Source organism: Equus asinus, chromosome 20 (genome assembly GCF_041296235.1).
Source record: "Equus asinus isolate D_3611 breed Donkey chromosome 20, EquAss-T2T_v2, whole genome shotgun sequence".
Classification (NCBI taxonomy): Eukaryota; Metazoa; Chordata; class Mammalia; order Perissodactyla; family Equidae; genus Equus; species Equus asinus.
Genome location: NC_091809.1, coordinates 50473022 through 50491985, shown reverse-complemented (window position 1 = coordinate 50491985; position 18964 = coordinate 50473022). Strand labels below are relative to the sequence as shown.

The 18964-nt window shown below is 49.6% G+C and overlaps 1 protein-coding gene across 5 annotated transcripts in view; it reads right to left on the bottom strand.

The window, feature by feature from the left end:
- Nucleotides 1–14068, bottom strand: part of DRD2 (dopamine receptor D2) — a 61651-nt gene extending 47583 nt beyond the window's left edge. The window contains exons 1-2 of one of the 5 annotated variants that reach the window (XM_070490268.1): nt 13718–14068; nt 9018–9151 (exon numbers count right to left, since the gene is read on the bottom strand). The gene's annotated coding sequence lies outside the window, so the exon portion shown is untranslated. Of the gene's footprint in view, nt 1–9017; nt 9152–12862; nt 13481–13717 lie in introns of those variants that run through there. The other 4 variants (XM_070490269.1, XM_070490271.1, XM_044753331.2 and 1 more) reach the window with 4 other exon arrangements.
- Between the last annotated feature and the right edge of the window lie 4896 nt (nt 14069–18964).

Here is an 18964-nt window from a genome sequence, read left to right as displayed (position 1 = left end):
AACTGGGCAGCGGGCTGCAAGGGGCAGTGCCGTGGTCTGGCAGAAATATACTGAATTTCGGCTCTGGCTTTTCTTTCTTTGCTTTTCTGTCCATTCTGTTAGGTTTTCCTGGGTCTCTGTGTCTGGGGGACTGAAACTCAGAGGCTATGCTTAGAGGCAGCACCAAATCTACTGTCTTTAGACAAGTTGCTCATTTTGACCATTATTACAGTTCATCTGGTTCCCAGGGCCGAAGCAGCCAGCACTGTTTGCTGAGGACCCTGCGCTCACCCAGCTGGCCCGGGTGTCGCCCACGCCGCTGACAGGCTATCCTCAGCCCCACAGAGCTTGTGAGCTGCCACAGGCAGATACTTAAGTGGGAAGAGAGAGGTCCACTGCCTGGTAAAACAGGGATGGGGCAGGATGGGGAGGAGAGGACTGTGGAGACACCCAGCTAGCGGGCTTTCCCTGGGCCACAGAGAACCTGAGTTCTGCCTCAAGCTAGATTGTCTGTGATTCCCACTGAAGGAGAGTCCCAAGCTGCCAGCCTCCAAATCCCCCCGGGGACAGAGACTCCCCCTGCTGCTCTTTTTCTGGACCAAAGACTCTCCAAAGGCCCTTGGCCCAGCCGCTTCTTGCTGCCAGCCTTTGGTGGGGCACCCTCCATGGCCTGTTGGAGCTGCTCAGAAGAGGCACATGGACACTGCTGGCCACGTGTGCTCCTGTCCTTGCCCTTTTCCTCTCTCACCTCTTCCAGGACCATGGACTCCTGGGGCTATGACATTACCATGGATACAGAGCAGGGAGATGTTGCGGAGGGCAGGTAACTGCTCCAGGATAAAGATGAAAGCCAGAGAAGCTAGGAGTGTCTGGCATTCTGGGTGCTCAGGGAGCTGATGCAGACTCCAATCCCAGCCCCAGATTGATCCTCTAAGGCCTCAAGTCCCAAAGCTGGGCTGAGAGCAGCTCCTTGGAAATCCTCCGCACCTCCTTCCCTGACACCCTGCCTCACCTACCACAGGGAGGGGATTCACTTTTCTCTCTGGGCTCACTCAAGTCATTTAACACATAATTCCTGAGCATCTCCTATGGACCAGGTCATTACAGACCAGCATCCAGATTGGAAAGCCCAGAAAGGTAGGCTCTGATGGCCAAGCCCCACTGGGACATACTATAGGCACCTCCAAATGTCGCCATGCTGGCTGCTAACGCAGGACTGCAGGAAGGTCAATCTGCAAGGCTGCGGGTTCCTTATTTGCAGGCATGTTATCCATGCCCAAGGACCCAGAGGGCTCTCCAACACCATCAGCATTTCCCATGTCCTTGAGGACTGGCCGCCTGGCAAACACAATGATGGGATCCCCTTGGTGTGTATGGTTTATGGTGCAGAACCAGTCCCTATTGGCCTCTGTCTTTGAGGTCCCAGCTCTTCTCCTTTATTGGGAGATCCCACACCCTTCCCCTGCCCCCAGCAAAGCTGAACTCAGGGGCAGGTGTCAGGAAGCCCTCCTCACTGTTGCCCCCGCCCCCACCACAACCGGGACCAGTAGGAAATTGACTTCTGAGGACACACTCTGTGCATGGTCAAGCCCTGTCCAGAGGCAGGATTGTTACTATTAATACAATTCCCCAATGGAGATCGAGGATCCCCATGGCAGATTGGAGCATATGAGAGAAGAGCATTGCTTTGCGTGAGGTACCAAGTTGGAAGACTTGGATTTTGATCTTGATTCCACCCCCAGGAGACCTTGGATAATTCACTTGGCCTGCTGGAGCCTCACTGTTCTCATCTGTGAAATGAGAGCATTAGACTGAGGACCTGGCACATAGGAGGCATTTAATACACGCTGTGGGACAAATATTGAGTCAACAACTTCAAATCCCTGAGTTCCTTCCAATTGTCCGCACTTTCTATTCATACCCAGCCACCACGCTCACTGGGCCTGAGCCTAAGCGTCCTGTCTTGTTCCAAACCTTCCTCACTTTTCCTCTTACTAACCACTGTGCCAGCAGGTCAGTGAATCCCCTTTAATCCTGAACACCTAGCTCTACTAATTGCTTTCTTTCTTGTCCTTATTTGCCTTCTAACTCAGGAGATGAGGCTTCAACTGGATGTGTGTGCAGCTGTTCCAAGAATAGGTGCCTGGGAGGGGAATGGTCCTGCCCTGCAAGAGGCAAAAGATGTCTGCAGGGAACCAGGGGCCAGAGAGGCAGGAAGCTCCCTGTGGTGGGTTGAACAGTGTTCCCCTCAAATTCATGCCCGCTCAGAAGCTCAGAACATGGCCTTACTTGGAAATAGGGTCTTTGCAAATGTAATTAGCTAAGATTGAGATGCGATCATATTGAATTAAGGTGGGCCCTAAATCCAGCGGCTGGTTTCCTTAGAAGAAGAGGAAAAGAGACAGGGAGATGCAGGGAAACAAAGATGATGTGACGATGGAGGCAGAGCTTGGAGTCATGCTGCCACAAGCCGAGGAACCCCAGCAGCATGAGAAGCTGGAAGAGGCGAGGAAGGGCCTAGAGCCTTCCAAAGGAGGCAGCTCTACTGGCATCTTGATTTCAGGCTTCCCGCCTCCACAGCTGTGAGAGAATAAGTTTCTGTTGTTTTCAGCCACTCGGTTTGTGGTACTTTATTATAGCAACCCAGGGAATTAATGCATTTCCCAAGCTCACTTGACCCTAAATGTTTAAGGCACATGGCCATGAACTCTGCAGAGGTCTGCCCACCTTCCCTTCTCCCTCTGGAGACCTTCTTGATGCCCCAGGCTCAGGGAACCCAAGGATTTGCAGCCACCCTGCTCCGTGTGCTTCTCCTACCACATTTAGGAGCCAAACAAAAGTGCTTAGAAAGGAAGGCAGTGGACATTTGGTTTCTCCCGGCTGGTCGCCCGGCTTTTATCCTGTTCCTTTAGGACGGTGGAATCCAGTTCCTTTAGCCTGTAATGTATCAGGTTTTGAGCAAATCTCAGCCTGCTCTGCAAGAGGACAGTATTCATTCATTCATTCATTTGTTCATTCATTCATGCAACAATTATATGTTGACAGCCTAGTATTCGCGAAGCATGTGCTGGGTGTAGGGCATGGAAACTACCTCTTCTCCTGTCCCCTCCTTGCTGCCTACTCCTAAAGATCCGACTGATGACAAAAGAGCAATCAGTGCCCCTTAGGTTATTATCAGTGACAATAATACAACAAAGGGCTTTTGCATTTCACTTGATACACTGAGCACCAACTTGCCTACAATCTGCTTCTCTGTGAGAAAATGGGATGTTGATGCTTCTGAGGCCCCATTACTCAAAGCTGTGAGCCCCTCAAAATGTATGAGTACTAACGTGGCCCTAATTTACATTTCACTTATCTGTATTTCCCAGGCCATAGAGTAGAGCTGAGTAATAAGGGCCACTAAGTCAGAAATTTTGGACCTAGAAATGGGAAGAAAGGACAAGGGGATGATTTTTGGAGCTGGGTAAATTGAGGAAACTTTTGATGAGGCTACTTAAGGCCAAGCAGTATGGCAAACACCATCTCTGGCTATTGGGCACAGCACGGGGCACTGGTTTGGTGTGGTAGGAAATGGTCTGGGTCACTGGCAGGCCCCAGGTCTGGGTCCTATCTGCTGCTAAGCAACCATGAGACTCTGGATGCATCATTTACCTCTCTGGGCATAATTTCCTCATCCATGCATGAAAAGTTAGTCTAGGTCCTACGGCTCTTTACAGCCTTGACATGCTGGGATCTCTCCAGTCTAAATCACTTGCTGGAGGAACTTTCTAGCCTATCTTAATCATATGGGAGATTTCAAGGATGAGCAAAAGACAATATGCCCCCCTGTCTTATTTTTGCGTGAATATGTGTATATGCGTGTGTTGGGGTTGGAGGGAAGCCTCAATCACAGTTCTGCCATGGACAGCACAATGGGCTGGTACCTAGGTCTGGAGAGGTAAGGACTCCATTTGTGCCTTCAACAGATTTACCATCTTAGTGGAGAAATAGACCAGTAAACAGGCAATTACAACACATTGTGATGAATCCTACACTTCACACTATGGAAATATAGAGGAAGGGTCCCTAGTCCAGGCTGGCAGGACAGTGTAGGAGGAAAATCAGGGAAGGTTCCCTGGAAGAGATGATGTCCATGCTCACTTTTAAATCTTGACTATAAGTTAGCATTTAAGCTCAAGGGCTGGAGAATTCAGGCAAAGAAAGCAACATATTCAGAGGTTGTATATGGTTCAGTGAGTGCAGAGGAACAACAAATGTCAACAGACCCATGTTCTTTCTTCTTCCTTATGACCTCCACTCCCTGCATCCCTCTCATCCACATCTTTATACCCACTTGTCACATTCTCTTTTCTCCTTTCTTCTCCCCTCTCTCTTCCATTCCCTTTAGATAAGGAGAGGCATGTGATCTAGTGAGCTCATGAGCTGGTGAGGGAGAAGAAGGGAAGACAGTGTGATGAGATCTGGAATGGAGGCTGAACTTCGCCGCAGTAACAGGCTCCTCCCCTCAAAGCCTCAACTGAGGGCACCACTTCCTCTGCAGCCCTTGCAGGAGTCTCTCATCCTTACATCCCCATGTCTACCCGCTTGTAACGACCCTGTTCTTTTGAGGTGCATGTCACCCATGTATGACCCTCTATGCTTCTCTGTCACAGTCATCCATAGATTACTAGTCACGTCCCCTCCTTCACTGAAGCCATTGGCACCTAGCTCACTGTCTTCCACTCCAGCCCAAGTCCTGCTATTGACTTAGGTGAAATCAGCTTCCAGCACCTTGGCCTTTCAACTCCTTGACCCTCCCATCTCCAGGTACACTCTCCACTTCAATCACCTAGTCCCATGATTGCATTCTGGTCCTTGTCATCACCCAGGACTGCTCCTCTCTGAATCAGAAATTCAGTTATCCCACCCTGTGACCACAGTTGCCTCTGTATCGCAGGTCAATCACTCACTCACTCCAAGTGTACCATTTCTCTGACCTCATCAACACCATCGGTCCACTGATTCTCAGTCCCCCCTAAAATCCACCACATATCTTCACTTTCCTTTCTACCTGGCTCAGATTCTGGCCCAATATTCAGACATTTCACCAATATCCTAAGTTCCCTTGCTTCATTATCCTTAAACTATCCTTGGCTTCTCCTTTCCCCTCATCCTCCATAGCCCATCAATCACCAAGCTTTGCTGAATTTTAAATAACTTTCCAAATCACTCATGTCTTTCTATATCCACTGCTCCTCCTTAGTCCAGGCCTCCAGCATCCTGAACAGCTGAAAACTCTCCTAATTAGTCTTTTAGTCTTGCTTCTCTATTATCAGTTCTCTCACCAGGCAGCCTCTGTGATTTTTTAAAATGCAAATCAAGTCGATTGACTCAAAACCTTTCAAAATGGCTTCTTGCTGCCCTCAGGTTGGAGTCTGGTCCCCTTCACAAGGCCTCATGGTTCAAGACCTGAAATGAAGGCTGTGTGGGGCAGGAAGACCTGCTTCCAAGATGCTTCATTCACTTGCAGACCTTTTCATGTGGCTGCCTGAGTGTCCTGATGGTATAGTAGCTGGCTTTTCCCAGAATGAGTGATCCAAGAAAGAATGAGGTGAAAGCCACAAGACATTTTAGGACCTATCCTCAGAAGTCACAATCTGTCATTTAGGCATTATTCCATTGGTACACAGGTCTGCCCTATTTAACGTAGGAGGAGATTACATAAGAACACGAACACCAGGATGCAGGGAATATTGAGGACCATCTTGGAGGCTGGCTACCACAGAATGTAAATAAGGAAGGATCCAGAACGTGTGGAGGGCAGCATGGATCTATGAAAAACAGTCATCATCTCCTACTACCTCCCTCTAGCTTGCCAGAGAAGCCTGGACAAAGGGCAGACTTTATGCCATTAGTCTTCCAGAGCAATCTCAGGCCTTCTGCTATACACATTGTTCAAGCTAAGGTGTATATGGAAACACAGATCCACTTTGGGGCCTGACATCTTCTGCTTGGGACCCTGGACACTAGTTTCTGCTTATTAATACACTTCTCTTATTCACCCTGCCAAAAATGAATGGAAGAGCTGAGGGATCTCAAAGTCCAAGAAACGAATGACCACGTGACCTGAGGAAGATGACCAAGCAATGGAACACCTGCCATGCTCTCAAAAGTTTCTTACCTTCGCTAAACAGTAAGCCTTCTTAATTAGTCAGAAGGAGATGCATCAGTTAGGAAAGAGTCCTCCCCAAGGAAAGATTCATAGAAAAAGAAAAAGCCAAAGAGATGGGCTGGCCCTGTGGCCTAGTGGTTAAGTTCAGCATACTCTGCTTCAGCGGCCTGGGTTTGGCTCCTTGGTGTGGACCTACACCACTCATCAGTGGCCATGTTGTGGTGGCAACCACATACAAAACAGAGGAAGACTGGCACAGATGTTAGTTCAGGGCGAATCTTCCTCAGCAAAAGACAAAAAAAAAAAAAGGAAAAAAAAGCTAAAGAGAGAGAGTAGCTTTGAGGATTGTAGATTCCTAGGGCCAGAAGCTATTGTGTTCCATCCTCCTTTCGCAGGCGGGACCATACTTCATCCAAAATATGGGTGGTATTTGCTCTTACCATTAATGACCCCAAAATATGGAGAGCATGTACTTCTCGCAGCTTTGGGGATCTTCTCAGCGTAAGGTTCTTTGGCCCTCTCAACCCGGAGAGAGGAAAGAAAATCCTCTTGTTCACCACTATATTCTCCCTATTTTTCCTTTTTAATAAAAAGTGGCCTGTGCCAGAGTGCGCCACACCATGTGACAATGCCACTCAAGATGGCTTCAATCACGAGGAAGCAGATGAATGACCCAGGAAGCCAGGAAGAAAAATAAGGCTGTGCAAAGCCATCACCATGAAGATGGACGCCTCTTCCAGGCTTTTGTGTGGTAAGACGGGAGTTCAGCTGAATCTATTTCAAAGGGATGACAGGCAACTCGAACCCCTCTCGCTCAAGATGACTAAGAGCTTCTGACAGGTGAATGCCAAAGAATTGTGGTGCAGAAAAGCGGAGAGCGTAAGAAAGAAATGTAAGCTGGAATTCTGTGAACGTTTCAGTAATGTGCTTAATTTCAGCGATCTAAACTCAGATGCGGAGTAGGTGCAAAAGTAGTTGAAAATGTTCCCCCTCAAGTTTCTTATTAAAAACAATAATAATCATTATAGTCAACATTTGTGGAGTGCTTACTTTTGCCAGGGACTCTTTCGAATGTCTTATATCTATTGCCTTAATTAATCACTACAACTCAATGAGGTCGGTGCTAACATCCAAATAGAGGAGAAACCCAAGATGATAGAGGTTAATCAGCTCACTTAAGGTAACACAGCAAGCAAGTATTACAATCAGGATTCAAATTCTGGCAGTCTAGCTCCAGAGCCCCCAGGCTTAACTACCATACTACATTGTTTTTAAAGGGTTTAAATAAGGGACCAGTTGCTGGCAAGTCTCATTCATAAAATTCATGGTGAGGTTCAACAACACAGGCTAGAGTCTTCAAGGTTATTACAAGGTGAACTTCATTATCTAATCATTTCTGCCGAGTCTTCAGTGTCGTTGAATCTTAGGAATGCCAATCTGATAGACAGCACATAAACTGTTCCTTTATTTTGTACCTGAAGAAGCTGATGCTCAGGTTAAGTGCCCTGCCCAGGGACACCCAGGCCTCTACTGCCTCTGTCCCTGAGAAAAGCACTGATCAGTTAGCTCTTAAAGGCAGCTCCCATGAGTTACTCCCACATCTGTGCAGGATCCCAGGCCATCCCATCCCTCCCCTCTCTGTAAAATCAAGAAGCTTAGTCTTGGGGATGTGACAAGCTTTCATCTCGTGGTAATAAGAAAGCAACACCAAAGGCCAAAACGTTGGCAGAAGTCTGGGTTTCATCCTTTGGACAGTTCAGTTCACCACAAAAAGACGTGAGACAGGAGATGATCTTATCAGTTTCAGACTAGCTTTACAGGAAAACCACCACTTCCATCCGTCTGTCTCTTTTCCCACCCTCCCCTCAACTAGAAGGTCTAGTTGAGCCTGCCTCCCTTCTGCTCCTGCTTCCCTCCCCTCTCTTCCCATCACTTGCTGAGGCTCATTCCCAGTGCCTTCCATCCAGAGGGGCCCAGATTCAGGTACAGAACAACTTCTTAGATGGCCCTCAACTTTGAGAACCCCAAGAAGTTATTTCATCCATTCTTACCCCTCTGCTATCTCTTCCTTTTCTGGTATCACATGCAAAGGTCACTGTCTCTTCAGTTTATCAAAGAAAGGGCTTTCTTATCCTCATTCTCTTCCCTTTCTTATCCTATATGTCACTTACAGAGGTCAGAGACAGCTATTGCTTTAGCATCAGACAGCCTGTCTTCAAATCCCAATCCTGCATATTAGCCCTGGGACCTTGTGCAAGCCACTTACCTCTCTAAGCTCATGCTCTTCCTGTAAAATGAGGATAACAGGGCCTATTTTGTAAAGCTGTTGCAGGATCAAGAGTGGAAATGGAAAACACGTGTCAAGTGTTCAACACAGTACCCTGCACACAGCAAGTGCACATAAATGTTGGCTGTTATGATGATTAGATCAGTGATGGAGGGACTGGTGAGCAGGGCCACTTGTCAAAAGCAGTCCTTCTAAGAAAGCCTGTGAATAAGACACTTTCCCAGACCGGGTTCCTGGGGAATTGCTAGTGATGCTGCTGCCTGGGGTAACAGGAAGGAGAGGAGGCAATTATACAGCGTCTAACAAAAATAATTTCATTTCTAATGCCTTTCCCCTGCTGGGCCACTTAGAATCCAAACAATAACAACAAGGCAGGGGTGGAAACAAGAAGGGCAGGCACATTCTGAAGGAGGACAGTGAGGAACAGATGGGCCCCAGGACTCACTTTGGCTCCCAGACATCTGCAGGGGAGTATCCTTGGGGCTGCGGCTGCCATTCTGTGATGAGCTCCAGCGCTCTGGAAGGCAGGTCTGCCCAGGCTGACTGCGGGACTATGGAGGGGGCCCCTGGAGGCTGAGTCTGCCTGACTTCACTTACCAGCCTCTGTCTGGGAGCAGGCTGACATCACTCAGAGGGCTCCAGGGAAAGCCAAGGGTCCTCTTTCCTTCCTCTCCCCATCACTGCAGGCAGCAAAGAACTCCCCTGTCTCCTCCTGGAAAACGTGAAGATCCCTGCAAGTGCCATCAGATTACGACAAATTGCCAAAACTGCACTAAGCTGATGCCTTATACGTGCATAGTTAATATCAGTCTCCTCCAAGTGCCCCCAAGAGTTTACTTCTCCTTGGCTCCCACCCCCATACACTGCCCCACACTTTCTCAGATGCCCTGGCAGCCTCCAGGTCTCTCAGTTTGGGATACTGCAGCAGGACAGCCTCTTGCATCCAGGGGAGGGGGGAGTCCCCAGGCCCCAATGCGTCATCTCTGACTCCTCCTTGTACACTGGAGGCAGCAAGGGCCTCTGCTCCTCTGCAGAGAAACATTCCCATGGCTCCCTCCCAGGAGGGAGGCTGCACCCTCCCAGGGGACATCCCAGCTGCCAAGGGTGTTGATTTAACCCATTTATCAGATTGAGGTGAAAGGGACAAGAAGAGGGAAACTGTGCAGTCCAAAAGGGCAAGTTTCTCTCCTTTCTCTGGACCCAAACAGGAGCAAACCAAGTGGCTGAATCTTGTAGTTTTACTCCTCCACCCACATGTACTGACAGTATAATCAAGCTATTTTCCAAGCCGATGCATTTAGATAATATGATTCTGTTGTTACAAAAAGAAAAGGAAGAAAATTTCAATTACATTGGTGATGGGGACAGGTGAGAGGCAGGGGTATATTAACATTGAATTCCACACTATTAGAGTAATTTAATAGACTGGAGATAATATCAACCAGTCTACCAACGAGAATTGGTAAATAAGCAACTTGCACATATCCTTAGTATTCCGGAGTATCCTGTATTTAGTATCCTGGAGAGCTGGAGGACCTGCATATAATCCCAAAGCCAAATCTTGGAGTCCTCCCAGGGCCATAAGATGCCCTATGGGGGGTGGGAGGATATGATGCTGGGGTTAACTAAGTGAGATGCTACATACAGGGGAGGGTGCCTGCTAAGAAGCTGGACCCAGCTGTGCCCTTCTTGCTGCCTGCAGTTTCCAAGCATTTCCTAGATGCAGCATGCCCTCCTGCTAAGCAGAGCTCCTGGACGGATGGAGAAGCAGTTACCAAGTCCAATCTTGGTGCCCCGGAACTGGAAAGCTTATGTGGCTCCCTTTTGGAAGGACTTTAATAACAGGAGAGAGATTACCATGTTTCCGGACTAGAAGAAAAGCCACCCTGTTTAGGGTCAGAGGCATTCAAGATGACCTCTGAGGAGCCCAAATAATGGAAGGATCTAAAGTCCTGGTAACTATGTCCCAGGGGAACTGCAACTGATTGGGCAACAATTCTAAGATATTTTCAGGACCTCATATCTTAGGTTATTGTGACCTGTGACGTACAACCTGATGCTGGGAGATACTGGAGTCGTGGCTTGGGGTCTTGGTGTTATAAAACCTCAACTGTGGGGGCCGGCCCGGTTGTGCAGCAGTTAAGTTCACACGTTCCACTTCTTGGTGGCCCGGGGTTCACCGGTTCGGATCCTGGGTGTGGACATGGTACTGCTTGGCAAAAAGCCATGCTGTGGTAGGCGTCCCATGTATAAAGTAGAGGAAGATGGGCACGGATGTTAGCTCAGGGCCAGTCTCCCTCAGTAAAAAGAGGAGAATTGGCAGTAGTTAGCTCAGGGCTAATCTTCCTAAAAAAAAAAAAAAAAAAAAAAAACCTCAACTGTGATTGTCCTCTCCCTTCCTGGGTGCTAAAACACCTTCACTGCTGGAGTCTCATAGGTATTAAGCCACAAGGGAAGAAGAAACGGGAGGGGCGGGCGGCAGGTCAGAAAATATGAGTCACTGGAAGGGGCAGGGTTGCCCCAAGGAAGTCCCATCATCCTCTATCTCCCCCACCCCCGTGCTATCTTCACAGCCATGCTTCTTCTTCAACACCAAAATGCAACTTCCACCTACAGGGAAGATGGAGACACCTCTTTCCAGGCCCAGTCGACATGCCTTTCCCCTTACATATGTTTACCCAGAGAACAGTGACCTCAGACAAGTCGAGCTTCAGCAGGTCAATCTCAGTTGTATATGAGGCCATATTTTTTACGAGACTCTGTGCTCCCTTCATTTCCCCTGGTATAGGAAGAGGAACAGAAGGTTTTTTCTCAAGTTCAGATACTCCTACATCATTGCATGTTCTAGACAGAAATAATCCAATCTTGCAGGTGGAAGCAGGAGATGGACCAGCCCACAAACATCATGCCTGGCCTCATTCACCCCTACCAGCTTCCTAGCTTAGAGAGCACAAGAACCAAATCAATACAGTCAATATGTCACCACCAGCGGGGCACAAGTGTCTACCAGCCTTGGGGAACATGACGTGCTACTAAGCTGAACTAATCACTCCTTGGCATTTCAGGAGCAGTTGGGTTAGCAGATCACAGCACATTCATAATAAAAGATAATAATTCCCCCCAGAAAGGGAGGGTAAGGGGAACACTGGGTTGGCCCCCAGAAGGGAACAGTTAGTATTTACACAAGTCAAACTGGAGCCACATTGGTGATTATTAGGGAAGCCAAAAATCTGTTTTAGCAAGAAGCAAAGACTAGGAGGATCATGGGGGAGAGGAGATTGGGCTGCATCTTTTATTTCAGCAAAGGAATTGAATCAAGGGCATAGTCCCTCCCTCCATCAATAGTACCAACCTGAAGAATTTAGCACGTAGAACTGCAGGAGGCAAGTGGGGCCAATTAAAGACGTTAACCATGCCCCCTCTAGTCAAAGAAGAAAGAACTTTTATGAGAGGTGATTTTTTCACCCAGTGTACATATGATTCACCCAGAAATATTGTTAGAATATACATTCCTGAGCCTCAGCTTGAGATTCATTCAGCAGTTCTTCAGGAAAAACCAAAAGGATGCATTTCTATCTAGCTTCCCAGATGATTCAGATGCAGGGAGTACATTAAAACAAAAAACAACCTTAGAGAAATGCTGCCCCAGACCTCTACAACGAGTCAGAACCCTCCATTTTCCAGGCGCATTTCATTCCCAGGCTGTGCAGGGGTTGAACTCAGAAGGAACTCAGAATATTCCTCAAGAGACCAAGGCTGGGGCTACCACGGCCCTCACTTGACCCTAGTTCTAACCCTCTCAAGAGTCTTCTCTGTCAGATGTCTGATTTCAGAGACAGCATCAAATGCACACACACCCACCATCACATATACCAGGAATTTTGAACACTAAACAGAAAAGTCAAAGGCAGGGATTGGGAGCCAGCAAACCAGCTCACTGATTCTCTTTCAATTGGTCACATTCACCATGGCCTCTCTCTGTGTACACTCTCATCAAACAGAAGCGGGGGGGGGGGGGGGGGGGGGGGGGGGGGGGGGGAGGGTGGTGAGGAGGGACAAGAAGAATGATTCTTTTTCAAGTGGTCCTAATGCTGCAGAGTGAATCGAGGATAAGCAGAGTATTTATATCTGAACGAGGGAGAGAATCCCTGAACATCTAATTCCCAGGGAGGAGCAAAGATTAGCCTGAAAGGTTTGTAGCTGGTCAAAATGTGGAAATTGTTAGATCTGCAGAAGGAACTGGAGAGGGATCCACAAAGTGCTTCGCACTTCACCAATCTTAGGAGCCCCTGGCACAAAAAGTAGTGGGGTGCCTGTTGGGACAACAGTGACTCGCTCAGACAGCTTCCCTGTGCCTGACAGCAAGCTCCCTACGGAGCTTCAGTGCTGTGACTTGTGTCCATGGCGAAGCCTGTTTTGTAGACGCACACGCACCCTCTTACCTCTGCTCTTCAAGAGGAACCGTTCACAGGCTGTGTGCAGCAGACTGGGATGTGGGGACACGCTCTGCCTGGCGCTTAGAGCTGCTTCTTGTCTCCGCACACGGCCATACCGGGGCTCTTGATCCATTTTAGAGTCGGACAGCCACCCTCCGCTTCTGCCCCCACCATCACTCCCATTCCCAGGTCGAGACGGGTCTGAAAACCCAGCCTCGCTCCTCAACTGGAGCTCGAATGGAGAGAAGGCGAAGGAGAAGGTAAACTCAGGACCAAGGACAGCTGCTAATACATTAGGGAGTGAGAGAGTAGAGCCAGAGCCAGCCTCTCCCCCATCCCTGGCTTCTGTCCTTAGGAACTGAGAAGTCTCAGGTCGCACAAATGCATAGTTGCCAAGTGCAACCTTTCTCTCTCTGGGGCGGTCGGAAACTCTGGCCGCGTGTCCTGGGGTCCCAGTCTCGAGTGCCGGGCGAAAAGTGCCCTTCCGAGACCGTCGGGAGTCGGCCGCGCTGCGAAGCCGCGGCTCGGCGAGGTTCGCTCTCAGAGCTCGGCGGGGAGGCTGCCCCAGCCCCGCCCGCTCGTTCCTGGAGCGAGGATTCCCGACCTGGCTGTGCGAAGGATGCCGAGACGGAGGGAGAGGGGATGGTAGCCGCTGGGTTCCTGTCGCCCTCCAGGCAAACGGCCCGACGGAGGGTCTGTGGAGAGCCCCACACTGCAGGCGAGGCGGTCCCGGGCAGACTGCGCCGGAGTAGCCGGACAAACTTCTGGTCCCGGCCGTGCCACCCTTTGAGCTCCCTTTTCCTCTCCCTGCGACCTGCCTCGGCCCTGGGCCGCCTGTCGCTCCATCCTGCTGGCGCTTACCTTCAAGCCATAGGGCGCCCGGGGGCAGAGAGGGCGCCGGCTGCTCGAGGCTTCCGGCTCCCGCCGCATCCACGCGCGGCCGCCACTCCGGCAGCCGTCCGGGGCCGCCGCTCTCCTCGGCGGGTCCTTGGCTCCCGGCCCCGCCGCGCCGTTCAGAGCCCCGGCGGGCAGCCGCTTGGCCGGCTCCCTCCCGCCGGGAGCAGTGGACCGGCCGCGGCGGGGCGGGGTGGGGCGGGGCCCGGCGCGGGGCGGGCGAGAGGCGCAGGGACCAGGCTCGGAGGCGGCGCGGTGCGCGCGGGAGGCGGCTGGCTCCGGCACTGAGGCTGGACAGCTCCGCGGCGCCAGAGCGCGGGGAGCGCAGAGGGAGGGGGCGGGGCCGCCCTGGCTACGGGGCCCCGGGGCCCCGCCCCTGGGAGAGGCCCCGCCCCACCCACTGCTCGTGTGTGTGCGGGCTCCGTGTGCCAGGGCCTGGGGGGAGAGGCGAGCTGGTGGGCGAGGCCGCTGTCCCTGGCTCCGAGATCGATCGGAGCGAAAACAGGAACGGACTGTCAACTGCCTGCTGTGCTCCCGCATCCCACAAAGTAACACCCTGTATATACGCAGGGCTGCTGGTAGTCAAGCATCCTCATCACCTGCTTGTCTGTTCCCTCTTTTGAGGGGTCAGCGGACAAGGGTTGGGGGAAGCACCAGCCATCCAGGGAGTCGAGTGAGGAGGAGAGGTTCAGGGTCCGTTTTCTGACGCCCGGTCTTGGAACCCCGGTGGTCAGTTCTGTTGCTTGGCTCTTCCAGGAGAAAGCCTGCTCAGAGTTGACCTGAGATGGAAATTCAAAAGGGGGCCTCGGGAATTCCAGCTCACCTTTGACTCCAGTTGGAGGCAGGGGAGAGGGGAGGAGGGGAAGGGTGGTGGTGGTGAGGACTGTCCTGCTACCATCCTCTGCCCAGGGTCTCCTCTGTCCAGGGTCGTTTGGGTTGCAGAGAGAACTCCTCCCTCTCCCCTTTCTCCCCTCTCTCCTTCCTTTCTTCTCTTCTTCAGCTATTAGTTGTGGACTATCCTCCCTTTGCTGGGTTCTATGTCAGGTTTCTGGGTCACAGAGAGGAATAAAACCAGGCCCCTGCTCTCACGTCCTGGCAATGCTGAGTGGAGACCTTCAGATAATACCTGTAACATACCACAGCACCTGTGGCTTAAACAACACCTGTTCCCAAGGGGGAGAAGGCAAGGTGGCACAGCATGCCAGGCAGAGGGAACAGCACAGACAGGACAAAGGACTGACCGTGCCTAGCAGGTCTGTCCACCGTGCCTGGAATCAAGCTGCTCTGGGCCACAAAGATTAAGTTTGTGTTTCCTCCAACAACCCACACAATTATAGAAAATTGGAGTTGGCAAGGACTTTAGCATAAATCTAATGCCCCATCCTCATCGCTCCAGAAGGGGAAACTGAGGCCCAGAGAAATGGAGTGCCCTTCTAGATTCCACAGAGATTCAGCTCTGGACCAGTCCACCATCCCCTGAGGCTTGGGCCGGCACTTATCTCGAATGCAGCCATCTCTGGAGGAACTGGGCAAGAGGGAGAAGCTGTAAGTGGGCCCAGCAGGCCCCTTCTCCTGGTCCTTACCTTTGGCACTATCATGTGGATCTGGACCACCCCGCCAGCGGCCTTGAAAGGGAGATAGCATAGCAATCAGGAATCCTAATGTTTTGCCATATTTGCTTTTAAAGCAATGAAATCTAGCAGCCATAGTTGAAATTTCAATGTTCCCTCTTGTCTACCCGTAGGCCATTCTTTCCAAGGTTTAACCCACTTAAGGAAGGACTTGATGCTTCTAAGCTCAGCACCTCTACATTGGTCCAAGACGGAGCCACCCAGTGGACAGGCCACCCCTCTCCTGACAGTCAAAGGACCTAGATTGGTGTCCTGCCTCTGTCACCTACCAGCTTTGTGACCTTGGCTAAATTGTTTAATCTCTCTGAGCTTCAGTTTCCCCATCTTTAAGTTGGGGCTAAAAATACCTGTCACTCTAGGCTGCATTGAGGATTGTAGATGAGATGTTAGACCAACTGTAATATGGGTGACCCCTGGCTGCTCTGAGGGGGGCAGCCTTGCTCACTCAGGAGGCAGAAGAGAGAGCAAGATGACCTCCATGGGGTGTACCAACCCAAGGACACTGTAGCTCCACGCTGCCTTTGTCACCCTAATCTTGCATGGCTGAGTGGATTTCATGCTGGCTGCGAGCGAGACAGATGGATCTTTTAGTTTTCAATTAGCAAACGCCTCGCTCTTTAAACAAGCAGCACAGCAAACAGATGCACTGAGTGATTGATGGCAGGGAACATCTGCGGCCAAGCAGGCGGCCGCACGAGAGGCTGTCTGCCTCCCAGGCTGTCAGGGCTCTCTGGAGGTCGTTCACGGCCTCCCCCTGCCTCCAGGCAGCACTGTAGCCAGTCCAGGGAGGCAGGCAGGGGCAGGGCGGCCCTCTTCCTTATAGCTTTCCTGGAAAAAGGGGCACAACCACCTTCATAAGTTTCTCATTTGTATGTTCCACAGCCTCAGAGTCGGGAAGTTTTTCCTGATGTATGACTTAAATCTTTATTTCTACCACTTTTAGTGTTAAAAGTGGTAAGTAAAAGGTTAGTAATGGGCATGGGGGTAGAAGATGGGTGGAGGCATGTGGGGGTTTTGTTGGCCCACAGTAATGAGGGAACAAAGGACTGAGCCAGCAGAGGATAAGGAAGATCTAGAACTTCTTCCTGTGCCAAAAGAACGGCCTCCGAGGTGAAGAATGAGGCATGGCTGGGGCTTGGATAGCAGCGTCCCTTGCTGGTCTCTATCAAATTCTGGTGCACCTCAGGAAGAGAGACACAGACCGTCACAGCTGCCCTTCTGAAAATGATCCCACAGAAGATAAAGGAAATGCCTTCCTGGGAGGAGTGAGAAAATGAGTCACACAGGACTTTGTTCACGTCCGAACTCCACAACCTTCCGAACGTTCTGAATGTCTCTGAGCCTCAGTTTCCTCAGTTGTAAAATGGGGACAGAAATCCATATGACAGTGTTATCATGAAGGTTAAGCGGGAATGACAGCTGACACATATTGGTGCTCCATACATTTTGCCCTTTTTCTGCTCTTCCAGAAAACTTCCCCTGGAGAAAGTGCTGAAGGAAATGCAGACCGTCTCTATGTAATATTCCAGCTCTGGATTCTTAACCTACTTTGCAGATGAAATCCGAGCCCTATTTTCAAGCTCCGGGAATTTTTCTTTTCTTGTCTTCTTCTCTTTTGTCATTTTGTTCTTGCCCCATTTGCAAATGACTCTAAGAACACTAAGGTGGCAGTCCTTCTGGGTCAGAAGAGGTGTGGAATGAAAAGAAAATGAGCACATCCTTTTATACTGTGTTGTTTCTCTCAAAGTGCTGAAAACCTTAGAGAGGTGCAGCATTCTTGGTTACTGATGTTGCTCTGAGATCCACAGTCTCATGTCAGAATAAGCTAGTGAAGGGACTAGAATAGTCTAGGGAAAGTAGGTTGGGCTGGTCATCCTGAAGGAGGGGTGGGGAAGGGGAGCAGCCTTCTAAGAGGACAGAGGTTCAGGGTACACTCTCTGACCAAGGCAGGAGAGCAGAGTTACCTGGGGGTTTTGACATCTGCATGTGTAAGTCACTGTTAGGGAGTGACTTCCTCACTGTAGACTGTAATGGGCTTTTCCACATCAGTGTGAAATGGACATTTGTAGATGTTCTTTGTGTTTTCCTGTTTTGGAACAATAAAGGATACAGGTGTGACCCACTTTAAGCAAGTCTGTTATACAATTCTTCAGAGTTACAAAACAGATAAATTAAAGTGCAATTATCCATATTACAATTTTGTTTAATTACTTGATGGGAAGAGGTCGTAAAAATATACACCGTATTTGTACACCCATGTTCATAGCAGCATTATCCACAGTAGCAAAAAGGCAGACGCAACCCAAGTGTCCACTGATCGATGAATAGATAAACCAAGTGTGGTCTGTACAAACAATGGACTATGAATCAGCCTTGAAAAGGCAGGAAATCTTGTCACATGCTATGAGGTGGGTGAAACTTCAAAGTGAAATAATCTAGTCACAAGAGGACAAACACTGTATGATTCTACTTTTATGAGGTACCTAGAAAAGTCAGAGAGTGGAGTGGTGGTTGCCTGGGGCTGGAGGGAGGGGTGAATAGGGAGTCAGTGTTTAAAAGGCACAGAGTTTCGGTTTGGAAAGATGAAAAAGTTCTGGAGATGGATGATGGTGATGGTGGTGCAGCGATGTGAATGTAGTTAATGCCGTTGAACTGTAAACCTAAAAATGGTTCAGATGATAAATTATATTTTACTACAATAAAAAATATATAAACGTTGTATTTCAGTGGCCACTGCACACGCCATATACATAAAAACAAAATAAAACATCTTGGGAATTACCAGGTAAATAGGTGTAAAGTGATTGAGTTTAGAAAACAATCAACATATATAACTTCCAAAGTCGCGTTTAGGGATGTACCATCTGCACTGCCTTGGAGTTCTTCAGCCCTTTCTGTAGATAATAAAGCACTTTCTCTTTTATGGTCTCATTTACCTTTCAACCGTCTTGGGAGGTCAAGAATATCATTAATTTGGGGGAGCACTGCAAGGTTATTAAAGGTTTCCTCTTCCAGAAGCTGGGAACGTGCAGTGAAACTAGGATGGTAGTTTCCAGACAGTCCGCAGTGCAAGGACCGTTCAACCACTCAGGTTTTGAATGGAGTTGTGCTGTTCAGAGAAAGCTCTCAATAGTGAAGAAGAGCTCAGTCCAAGCTTTCTTTGTTGAGTGTGAGCAAATCAGGAGTAGAGGGATAGTTAGTCTATAAGCCAACCAGCAGCATTTAGGATTCTATTCCTCACAACCTGCTCCTCTGCCTGCATGTGCTAGTTGAGGCTGAGGACTAACCCTGGCTGCTCAGGCCCTCCCCGCCTCCGATGCAGACAGGGTAGCGGTCAGGGAAGGTGGATGTGAGAAACAAACAATTCAGGCAGGTCGAGCAGAAAGGGAATTCATTGACAATATTGTAGTAGCTCACAGAATCATAGGGGAGGTTAGAGAACCAGGCTTGTAAAACAGTCTGGAACCAAAGAGCTAGATGCTGTTAGGTCTTCAACGAATATTAAGCCCATACAGCAGTCCAGTGAGAACTAAGTTATTGCTGGTAAACACAGGGCACCAGATGGCATGGCCACCACTGCTGG